The following is a 10,324-nucleotide window of genomic DNA, read 5'->3' as shown; positions in this document are numbered from 1 at the left end:
GTTATAAATGCTAACACCGCAGTAAATCCCACAGTGTGTACAGCGGTTAATATGCTCAATGGAAAGTGTAACATGAACTGGTTTATTGTGACTATGGCTTGCCCACCGTGAAAGCATATCAGCACAGTGTATGGTGCTGAAGCGAAACGAAGGGTAGCATCTAGATAACGAGATGGAACAGAGTAAACGGAATACATAAGCAAGATATTTTCTTTTAGGTTTGATATTTCTCTGGTTGCAAGTGCTTGACAGAATGCACATAATGCAACTGCATACATGATAGCTTGAAAACCCGGGTATTCTGCAGCTCTACTGTAAATCTGAAGCTCTGTTGTATACGTGATCAGAAGCAACACATTTAGCAGAATCAGAAGTGTGCTATCATCTTCTCATGCTGTCACTATTCGTCTTCAATGTTCTTGTACGTTGATATGTCAAAGTTGCTGCTGCTTCACCCTTGTACGTGTCTGTAGTCTGTAGCTCCCGTGTTCCTCGTCAGCTGTACGTGATGTGATCAACTCTCCTCGGCAACGTCGACGTTGATATCCGCAATGTTGTTCGTCGGTGATTGGCAATGTTCCCGCTCCTCAGCTTTAGTTTTCCAAGTGTGTTCCACGTTAATGACTGTAAGGTAGAGTTGTTCTTGGCCGTCTTTTCCGTGAAGGATGGTGAGGGTAGTTCACACTGTGTCCTGGTGGTGCCTGGGTTGGGAAGTGCTGGCTGCAGACTGAGTGAGGATGGTCATGCTGGTCCTTTAAATACTGTGAAGTGCAATGGGGACATGTGCAAATTTAACCCACCTCGTCACGAATCACGTGAACTCGAACAGCATCGATGAAGTCAGCCATGAACCATAGACACTAATATCTCATAGACGGTCAACCTCCTCCGCGCATCCGAAGAGCATTGGACAGAACGCTTCGAAACACACACAGTGTAGGGTTACGTCACAAGACGCCCGTTTAGGGAATTCTAGTGTCTATGCGAGAACATAACCGACACCCTTTTGCTGAGGGAGGTGAACAGGACGCCAATTCATTGCTGTAAATTTGGCCGAGAGCACGTCGGAGAATGTATTGACGTCTTCAGTGTCTCAGGGTCATCGAGTACAATGGAGACGTGTCAAATCAAACCCACTGGATCATGACTAAACATGACCTCGTCACGTTCAAACTCGTGAAATCATATAAGATCGGGTAATCGATGTGGGCTGTGAACAGGGATGACACCCTCTCGTTGACAGAGGTGAACAGAGTGATGCCAGCTTATTGCTGCGACTTCGGCCAAGACTGTGTCACACGGGCAAAGAGTAAGTCATAACCAATGCTGAGTGCGTCAATGACATCCAGCATGCTGACTATAATCATGTCCGCATTATTAAAAGTTCGGATCTGCACCGGGGTTCAATGCGGAGTGCGTCAAGGCTATTTTTAGAACTCTTCCGTTACGTAATATATGACTGTCAAACAATTAGAAATGATTGTTGTGGTTCAATTTTCTATATTCAATCCTAACATATATTTTTTTCATAGGACTTTCGTTTTCAGCTAAGATCAATATTGATATTATTGAAAACAATAATTGTATATTTCTTCATTAAACAAAAATATCTTCTCTGTGTTTTTATCAACAAATCTTTATATTGGGATAATATAAAAATAGTAGTCAAGGGAAGTAACAAATTACATCAACCGCAAATTCTCCCCGTCGACTTTATCGGGAATTCCCAACGTTTCACTTTCATGTATTCAAATTCAGAATAAGATTATACCAATGATACCTGGCGATTCCCAAGAATACAAACTTAAAGAAAAAGGGAAAAAAAATGACCCGAACATAAGACACGGCGTGATGAGGGATTGCTATTGCCATATGTCTTTGCATTGTGTCCCAGATAGAGGGAACGAGTGATGACGTCACGAAACTGGGATAGTTAGTGAGTTATCTCCCATTCGTAAGGTCTCTGCTGCCAGTAATTTTGTTGATTTGATGACTGATCCTGCAAGCCGGATTGTCTCGTGCTCCAGATCGATTAACAATTGCAAAATGGAAAATCAAAGGAAAAGACAAAGTATGTTGTTATGCTTGACCCTGAGACACTGAAGACGTCAATACATCGATAGACTTAGCTTTGTGAATGGCTTCAATCAGTCCGATTCAGTTGAGTGATTGTGCCTGTGTGTCTCACTTCCCGTCTCTTTCTCTCTGTGCTGCCCGTTTCTCTCTCTCTGTGTGTGTGTGTGTGTGTGTGTGTGTGTGTGTGTGTGTGTGTGTGTGTGTGTGTGTGTGTGTGTGTGTGTGTGACTGAGTGTGTACATGCTTGCAGGCGTCTGCGTCTGAGAAGACCTACATGTGTTGTTACTTTTATGTCTGTTCACGTGGCAAAGACGGGGTGAAAATGAACACTAGTTCGTCTCTGGAATGGAAAACGCTTGACCCTGAGACACTGAAGACGTCAATACATCGATAGACTTAGCTTTGCGAATGGCTTCAACCAGTCCGATTCAGTTGAGTGATTGTGCCTGTGTGTCTCACTTCCTATCTCTTTCTCTCTGTGCTGCCCGTTTCTGTGTGTGTGTGTGTGTGTGTGTGTGTGTGTGTGTGTGTGTGTTTGTGTGTGTGTGTGTGAGTGTGTGTGTGTGTGTGTGTGTGTGTGTGTGTGTGTGTGTGTGTGTGTGTGTGTGTGTTTGTGTAGTCTTCAGTTTAACGTCTTCCACTTTAAGTGATATTAGACGGAAAAAAAGGAAAAAAAAAGGAGGGGGGAGGGGGGAGGGGGTGGGGGTGGGGGGGTGGGGGGGTGCGGGTGTGCGGGAGGGTGGAGGGCGGGGCGTGGTGGAGGGAACGGTATTGGGCAGAGGGTGAAAAATGGTGTGTGTATGTGTGTGTTTGTGTGTGTGTGTGTGTGTGTGTGTGTGTGTGTGTGTGTGTGTGTGTGTGTGTGTGTGTGTGTCAGTGTGTGTATGTGTGTGTGTGTGTGTGTCAGTGTGTGTGTGTGTGTGTGTGTGTGTTGTGTGTGTGTGTGTGTGACTGAGTGTGTACATGCACGCGGGCGTCTGCGTCTGAGAAGACCTACATGTGTTGTTACTTTTACGTCTGTTCACGTGGCAAAGACGGGGTGAAAATGAACACTAGTTCGTCTCTGGAATGGAAAACATAGTAAAAAAAAAACATGGCCACATTTCTTATAATACATCCGTGTCTTCATTTGGTAACTGACAAAAAGGGAATTGACGGAATGTTCATATTTTCCGCGGCATGATGTTTGACGACCGACGGACGACGATGACGACGAAATATATACTTTTCTCGAACTTTAGCAAAGCTAAAAAAAAAAAAAAAAAGGGGGGGGGGGGTGCATTCAGTAAGAAAATGGACATCAGTTTCCAGGTCATCACAAAAGAGACGGTTTTTTGGTGTTGATATATCGCTATATCTTTTATTTACTTCAAGATCGTTAACACCTAGACGAAACTTGACCAGAGCCACTCTAAATCAAAGTTTTTGGCTATTGAAATACTGATATCGAAGGTATTTTTCTGGCTCTTATGAGGATTTAAATTTGCGGTATTCATTAAATCGATGACTATTATATTCCAATTTTCTGCCGATTCCAATCTTGTTGATAGCAGTCGACCATTCTCTGTCTGAATAAGTTTTAGAATAAATTTTCATCTCCCACTCCTCGGCCATACATCCATACTTCTGAAAATCCTCAGTAATGAGAGAGACAGAGACAGACAGACAGACAGAGACAGAGAGACAGACAACGACACTATATAGAAGCACGTGCATGTACACATCATAATTTTTTATGTGTCTGTGTGCTGGGGGAGTCGTAGGAAGGGTGGCAGTTTTGGGGTGCATGTGTCACTGACGTGCGTACACGCAAGTGTTGTGATGTACACACGGATATGCGACCAGAATGAGGGGATGGGATGAGACAGAGAGGGGTTGGGGTCAGTAGGGGTGGGGGCAGAGACAGAGAGACAGACCAACACAGGCGGTGAAAAATACATGAATATTTTACTATCTCTAAAGAAATTAACTGAGATTTAATACAACAATAAGCCTACTGCAGCCCAAATCAGAACAGACCCGAACAGAGACAGAGACAGACAGACAGAGAGAGCGACAGAGAGAGATATTGAACAGATAAATACAACAAAAAGCCTACTGAAGTCAAAGTCAGACAGAGAGACAGACAGACAGACAGAGAATACAGCTTTTGCATGTTCGCTTGTGGAACGAGGCAACCTTCAATCTGAGGAGACTGTGTGGTTGTGTCACTGAGCTGAATTGGGGCCGGCGTCGGTGGTAGACGGGTGTACGGGTCTCCACTCTCCAACAAGCAGGCCTGGATCAACTGAAGGGCAACTTGCCACACGACGCTGTAGGAGTGGGGTGTGGGCTGGGGACTGCAGATACTGCCGGCGTTGGTCTCTGTCTCCTGGGCGGCGCCAACTATCTTCATCGCCTGGCGGCAGCTTGCATGTCTGGCCTAGAACATTACATTACCGTACATTACTTTTTTCATTCATCCATTAATTTTGAAAATTGAATCGTGCATCGTGAATTGTACATTGGTTTTTGGCTTTAAGTCGGACACGGGGCGAACGGGCAACTAACATTAATCACACGACGCTGTAGGAACACCACTGACGTAAATGCTCTGAGCAGCACTGACTGCCTTCCTCGCCGACTGACGGCCAGCTGGTGCCGCCCCTCTATTCTTAGATCAGTAGTCTTGCCCGGGTCAGGGAGGACAACGCCGGCTTAATGCCGTTAACGTGGCCGAGACCCTCTCGCTGAGGGAGGTAGTCACGTCATTAAACGGCGTCAGTACTGTACATCTCCCTGAGCACAGACACTGAGATATTAGTGTCTATGCCCTGAGCGAGAGAATCTTGGCCGGTACTGTCTGTACACCTCCCTGAGCGAGAGGGTCTCGACCCGTACTGTACACCTCCCTGAGCGAGAGGGTCTCGACCCGTACTGTACACCTCCCTGAGCAAGAGGGTCTCGACCCGTACTGTACACCTCCCTGAGCAAGAGGGTCTCGGCCGGTACTGTACACCTCCCTGAGCAAGAGGGTCTCGGCCGGTACTGTACACCTCGCTGAGCGAGAGGGTCTCGGCCGGTACTGTACACCTCCCTGAGCAAGAGGGTCTCGACCTCGTTCGAGCCTGCCTGGGGCGCGACGTAACCAAGCGACCTTGTGGGAGCGGCCTTGGCGGCTCCGGTTGGGATTGCAGTTGCTCTCAGCGCTGGTGGCGAGGCTCACTTGGCGGGAGGTGCGGGTCGCCGGCAGAGCACACGGTCGTATACAGGTCTATTTATAGGTTCGTGGCAGAGCATCACGAATACTGTCTGCCCGTTGGCCCTGATGAATACGGCCTGTGATGGTGAGGTCACTGACGACGCCAGTACCACTCCCAGTTACGTGGCCACACACACACACATGCACACACACAAATGAAACACAACAGACTGAAATCAATTCATTTTCAAAATTGTATTTACAAGCAGTCATATTGTGTGAGTAGACGTTGAATGAAATGCACAGGTGTGCACCATGTACAGGGAGGTGTGTTCCCTGGGTCATGCTGTCAGATGGTCAGTCCGGTCTGCAGAGTGAAGTCCGCTGTCCTCTGCAGTGCTGCAGGTGGTCCCCAGAGCTTCTCTTGGAGTTCCACCGCACAGGGTCAGGTTCCCCTCCTCAGTGCTCCCAAACTTGGGCAGAACTGTAGCAAGTGCTCTGATGTCTGCGAACCCATGCTACATGGGCATTTATCAGTAGGGGACAGTCTCAGTCTGTAGAGGTGTGGAAGGAGCCTACAGTGTCCAGTTTTCAGTTGGAAGAGGACCACTTGCTGTGCTCTGTTTAAAGTCCAGAGAGCATCCTCCTCCGATCCAGCTTGGTGTTTGTTTCTCCATTGCTCTCTGAACTGGCTCTTCAGGATTGCTTGTGCTTTTCTATAGAAATAGGATGGACAGTCTGTTCCATTTTGCTACCCATCTTTGAGAGCATTTCCATGTACAATCAGAGACACGATATTTGAGAGCATGGTCGTCAGTTGAACTTCACGCATGAGGAAGAACATGCATTGTGTGTTGCTTGTCAAACTGTACTTCGCTATGATCCATGTTGAAAACAGGCTTCCTAAATTCATGAACAGTTGTAAAGCAGACAGATGAAAATCAGTGGGCTTACACATGTAGATCAAAAGTCCAAATACTGTTGCGAACACAGTAAAGACTGAAATATCACGAAACATGTCAGACTTTATGCCCTTGTGACATTTTAGTGTTATAAATGCTAACACTGCAGTATATCCCGCAGTGTGTACTGTGGTAAATCTGCTCAATGGAAAGTGTAACATGAACTGGTTTATTGTGACTATAGTTTGCCCACCGTGAAAGCATATCAGCACAGTGTATGGTGCTGAAGCGAAACGAAGGGTAGCATCTAGATAATGAGTTGGAACAGAGTAAACGGAATACATAAGTAAGATATTTTCTTTAAGGTTTGATATTTCTCTAGTTGCAAGTACTTGACAGAATGCACATAATGCTACTGCATACATGATAGCTTGAACACCAGCATATTGTGCAGTTCTACTGTAAATCTGAAGCTCTGTTGTATACGTGATCAGAAGCAACACATTTAGAAATATCAGAATTTTGAGATTCATCTTCTCTTCGAATGTTGTCACGATTCGTCTTTTATGTTTTTATACGTCAATGGTGCTGCTGATATCTGCAATGTTGTTCGTGGCTTAATGGCAATGTTCCTCCTCCAGTCGGCTTTAGTTTTCCAAGTGTGTTCCACGTTAATGTCTGGAAGTAAACTTCTTGGCCGTCTTTTCCGTGAAGGGTGGTGAGGGTACTGCACACTGCTGGTGGTGTCCGGGTCAGGGAGTTCTTGGCTGCAGACTGAGTGCAGATGGTTGTGCTGGGTCTTTAAATACTGTAAAGTGCAAATTTAACGAGTTTCACGTCATCACGACTTCGTGAACTCGTACAGTAATGATGAGTTCGATCGTAAACGTGGCCGACATCTTCTCGCTGAGGGAGGTGAACTGGCAGTTACGACGCTGTGAATTTGGCGGAGATCGTGTTCCGCGGGGTGACTGCATCTATGACAGTTAATAACAGCACCGGGTGCGACGCGAACATAGGCACTAATATCTCAATTCTAGTGATGTCTATGGCTTGAAGGTGTAAAGAGAAAACTGCCTTGTAGTGATGTGTGTGCGGCGGGTGAGGTTCTCACTCACTCACTCATTCATTCCTTCCCTCGACCGCTGGGGTCCGGCGTTGGGGGGACACGAGGAAGATGTCATAGTTCGCCACGCCGTTCTGTTGGCAGCTGTCGTGAGGAGATCTGGCATCGTCATTTTGGTCCATTTCTTGACGTTGTCGGACCAGCTCTTTCTCTGCCGTCCCCGTTTGCGCTCTCCCTCTACAGTCTCTGGCAGGATGGTTTTGGAGAGGGTGTTATGTCCTCACCCTTTCCAAAGGGTGGGTGGTGAGGTTGCATGACGTTTATTTACATGGGGTCGAATCGTGTGATATTGATGAACTCGCTTGCATGTGTGTCAAGAGTATTTTAATACTCTTTCCCTACACATATATATAACTGTCAAACAATTAGAAATGATTGTTGTGACTCAATTTTCTATATTTTATCCTAACATATATTTTTTTCATCAGGCTTGCGTTTTAAGCTAAGATTAGTAATGGTATTGTTTAAAATAATAATTTTATATTTTTTCATTAATTAAAAATGTTTTTTTCCGTGTTTTTAACAAAACATTTATCATATTGTGAATATAAAATTAATAATAAAGGGAAGTAACAAATTACATCAACCCCAAATTCTCCCCGTTGACTTTATCAGGAATCCCTAACGTTTCACTTTCATGTATTCAAATTTAAATGAAACTAATGATATCTGGTGATTCCCAAGAATACAAACTTAAAGAAAAAGAACAAAAATGCCCCGAACATATGAGACGCGTGATAAGGGATTACTATTGCCTTATGTCTTTGCATTGTGTGCAGGATAGAGGGAACGAGTAATGACGTCTCGAAACTAGGATTGTTATTGAGTTATCTCCCATCCGTAAGGTCTCTGCTTCCAGCAATTTTATTGATTTGACGATCCTGCAAGCCAGATCATATCGTGCTCTAGATCGATTAACAAGTGTAAACTGATAATGCAAAGTAAAAGTGAAAGTGCGTTGTCATGCTTGACCCTGAGGCAAGATGTCAATACATCTAGCGATGAACTTAGCTTTGTGAATGGCTTCGACCAGTTAAGATTCAGTTGTGTGATTGTGCCTGTGTGTGTCACTTTCTGTCTCATTTTCTCTGTGCCGCGCGTCTATGTGTGTGTGTGTGTGTGTGTGTGTGTGTGTGTGTGCCTGCGTCTTTTAAAGTCTACATGTATCAATTGTCAGTTGCTTTTACCGTCTGTTCACAAAGACGGCCGGGGGAAAATGAACATCAGTTCCTCTCTGGAACAGAAAATGTAGTCAATAGGGAACGAGCGAATGACATCAGTCACGCAAAATGGATTGTCGGATCATTCACCATTCTGGTAACACGCAACGTGTAAACAAACTTGCGCGTCCGCGATCGTAAGCGTTGTCGATGCTTTCAGAGCGATGAGTTCGCTGACTGACGAATGATGTCTTGTATATAGATAGCAACAACGCTTAACATGATCGAAGAATTGAAAAAATGATGGGGGAATGAAATTCTTCCGATTCTCTAAAATGGAAAGAAATGAAAACACGTAGAAGTCACAAGAAGAAGATGATATCGAGCTCAGATCAGCGATCACACGCAAACTGAAACCATCATCACATTTCACTCAGTGATGGTATGCACGGTGATAGTTCAAGACACTGTAAGGGAGGTATTTAACGGGATTTACATTTTCCTCTGTGTTTGTGTGTGTTTTGTGTGAGCCGGAATCGTGGTGGCCGATGAGTATTGCCGCTGTGCAGGAATGTCCGCGTCGTACGAGTGTAGCCTATGTCACGAATGACATTTTCTGTCTTGTTTCGTTTCTCGTGTCAGTCGAATGTATTATTTCAGTATGGAAGAACTCGGAGCGAAGGACAATATAACGTAAGTCAGTTGGACACAGAGGCTTGATCGAGCGCGTTATTTGGTTTTGATCCATGCGATTCAAAGGAATGAGAATTAGTCGCATTCCATCGCGATCGTGTGTTCGGCCGCGTGAGCGCTTACACATTTGAGCAGTTCAAGTGCTTCACTGAAAGTCTAGAAGCGCACATGCAGTGCACCGATAGCTTGGAACAGGATCTACGATAACACTGACAGTCAGGGCAAACGTAAGACTAAGAATCAAACCAGATTTCTCACTCCCGCCTCAGTCTTCGAATGTCACTTGTCCCTTCAGCAACCATTGTCTCTGCGACTCCCAAGTTTCCTTGTGCGCTGCCATTCAGACTTACATGATCACTGGTGGGGATTGTACTTGGCTGACTTATTTTGATCTAACTCATGTAAAAAAATTAATATTTTTGTTGTTGTTTGTTTTCTTTTTCTAATACAAGAGTAAGTCATTAATTAAATGGCCATGACAGCTGGGGAGGAAAATGCTGCATTGAAAAAAAATTTGCTCTTTGTTTTTATGTATTGTCACAGGTACACGTGTGAGCATGTGTGAGCATATCTGTTACTGTGCTAGTCAGTCTGTATGAGTGTGTACTGATGAGGGTGTGTGTGTGTGTGTGTGTGTGTGTGTGTGTGTTTAATTACAGTATGATATGTTATGTCTAATCTCTTGATGTGATTTTTGCATGTGAATGGCTGTGGTTATTCTATGTGTGTTTCACATCAACTTGGCATTTAAGCGTTCCTCGTGTCTTTCATGTATTCACATTGAAGGACAGTGATCCTCGCACATTGCTCATGTAACATACACCACAAATGAATTTCCCTTTTATTGGTGACAATAAAGTATTCTAGTGTTGTTGTTGTTGTTGTTGTTGTTGTTGTTTTTTGTTGTTGTTTTTTAGTATGAATTATCAAAACAGGATCCACAACATACAAATTCAATCAGAAAACAAAGTTATGGTCCCCCCTCTACAAGTCAGGAAACATCAAACAAAGAGATCAATGTGAGAACAATAGCATCATGTGTACAGTAAAATCATTAAACAATGAAGTACATTAACATAAAACTGCCAGTTGTAATGCCAATTCCTTTTGAAGATCAACAACTCAGAACAACGATATAATTACTCATATACCATTTTGGCTCACATGTGTAAACAAGTCTATCTGA

Source organism: Babylonia areolata, chromosome 31 (genome assembly GCF_041734735.1).
Source record: "Babylonia areolata isolate BAREFJ2019XMU chromosome 31, ASM4173473v1, whole genome shotgun sequence".
Lineage (NCBI taxonomy): Eukaryota > Metazoa > Mollusca > Gastropoda > Neogastropoda > Buccinidae > Babylonia > Babylonia areolata.
The sequence above is the reverse complement of the archived record's forward strand: the minus strand, read 5'-3'. Positions refer to the sequence as shown.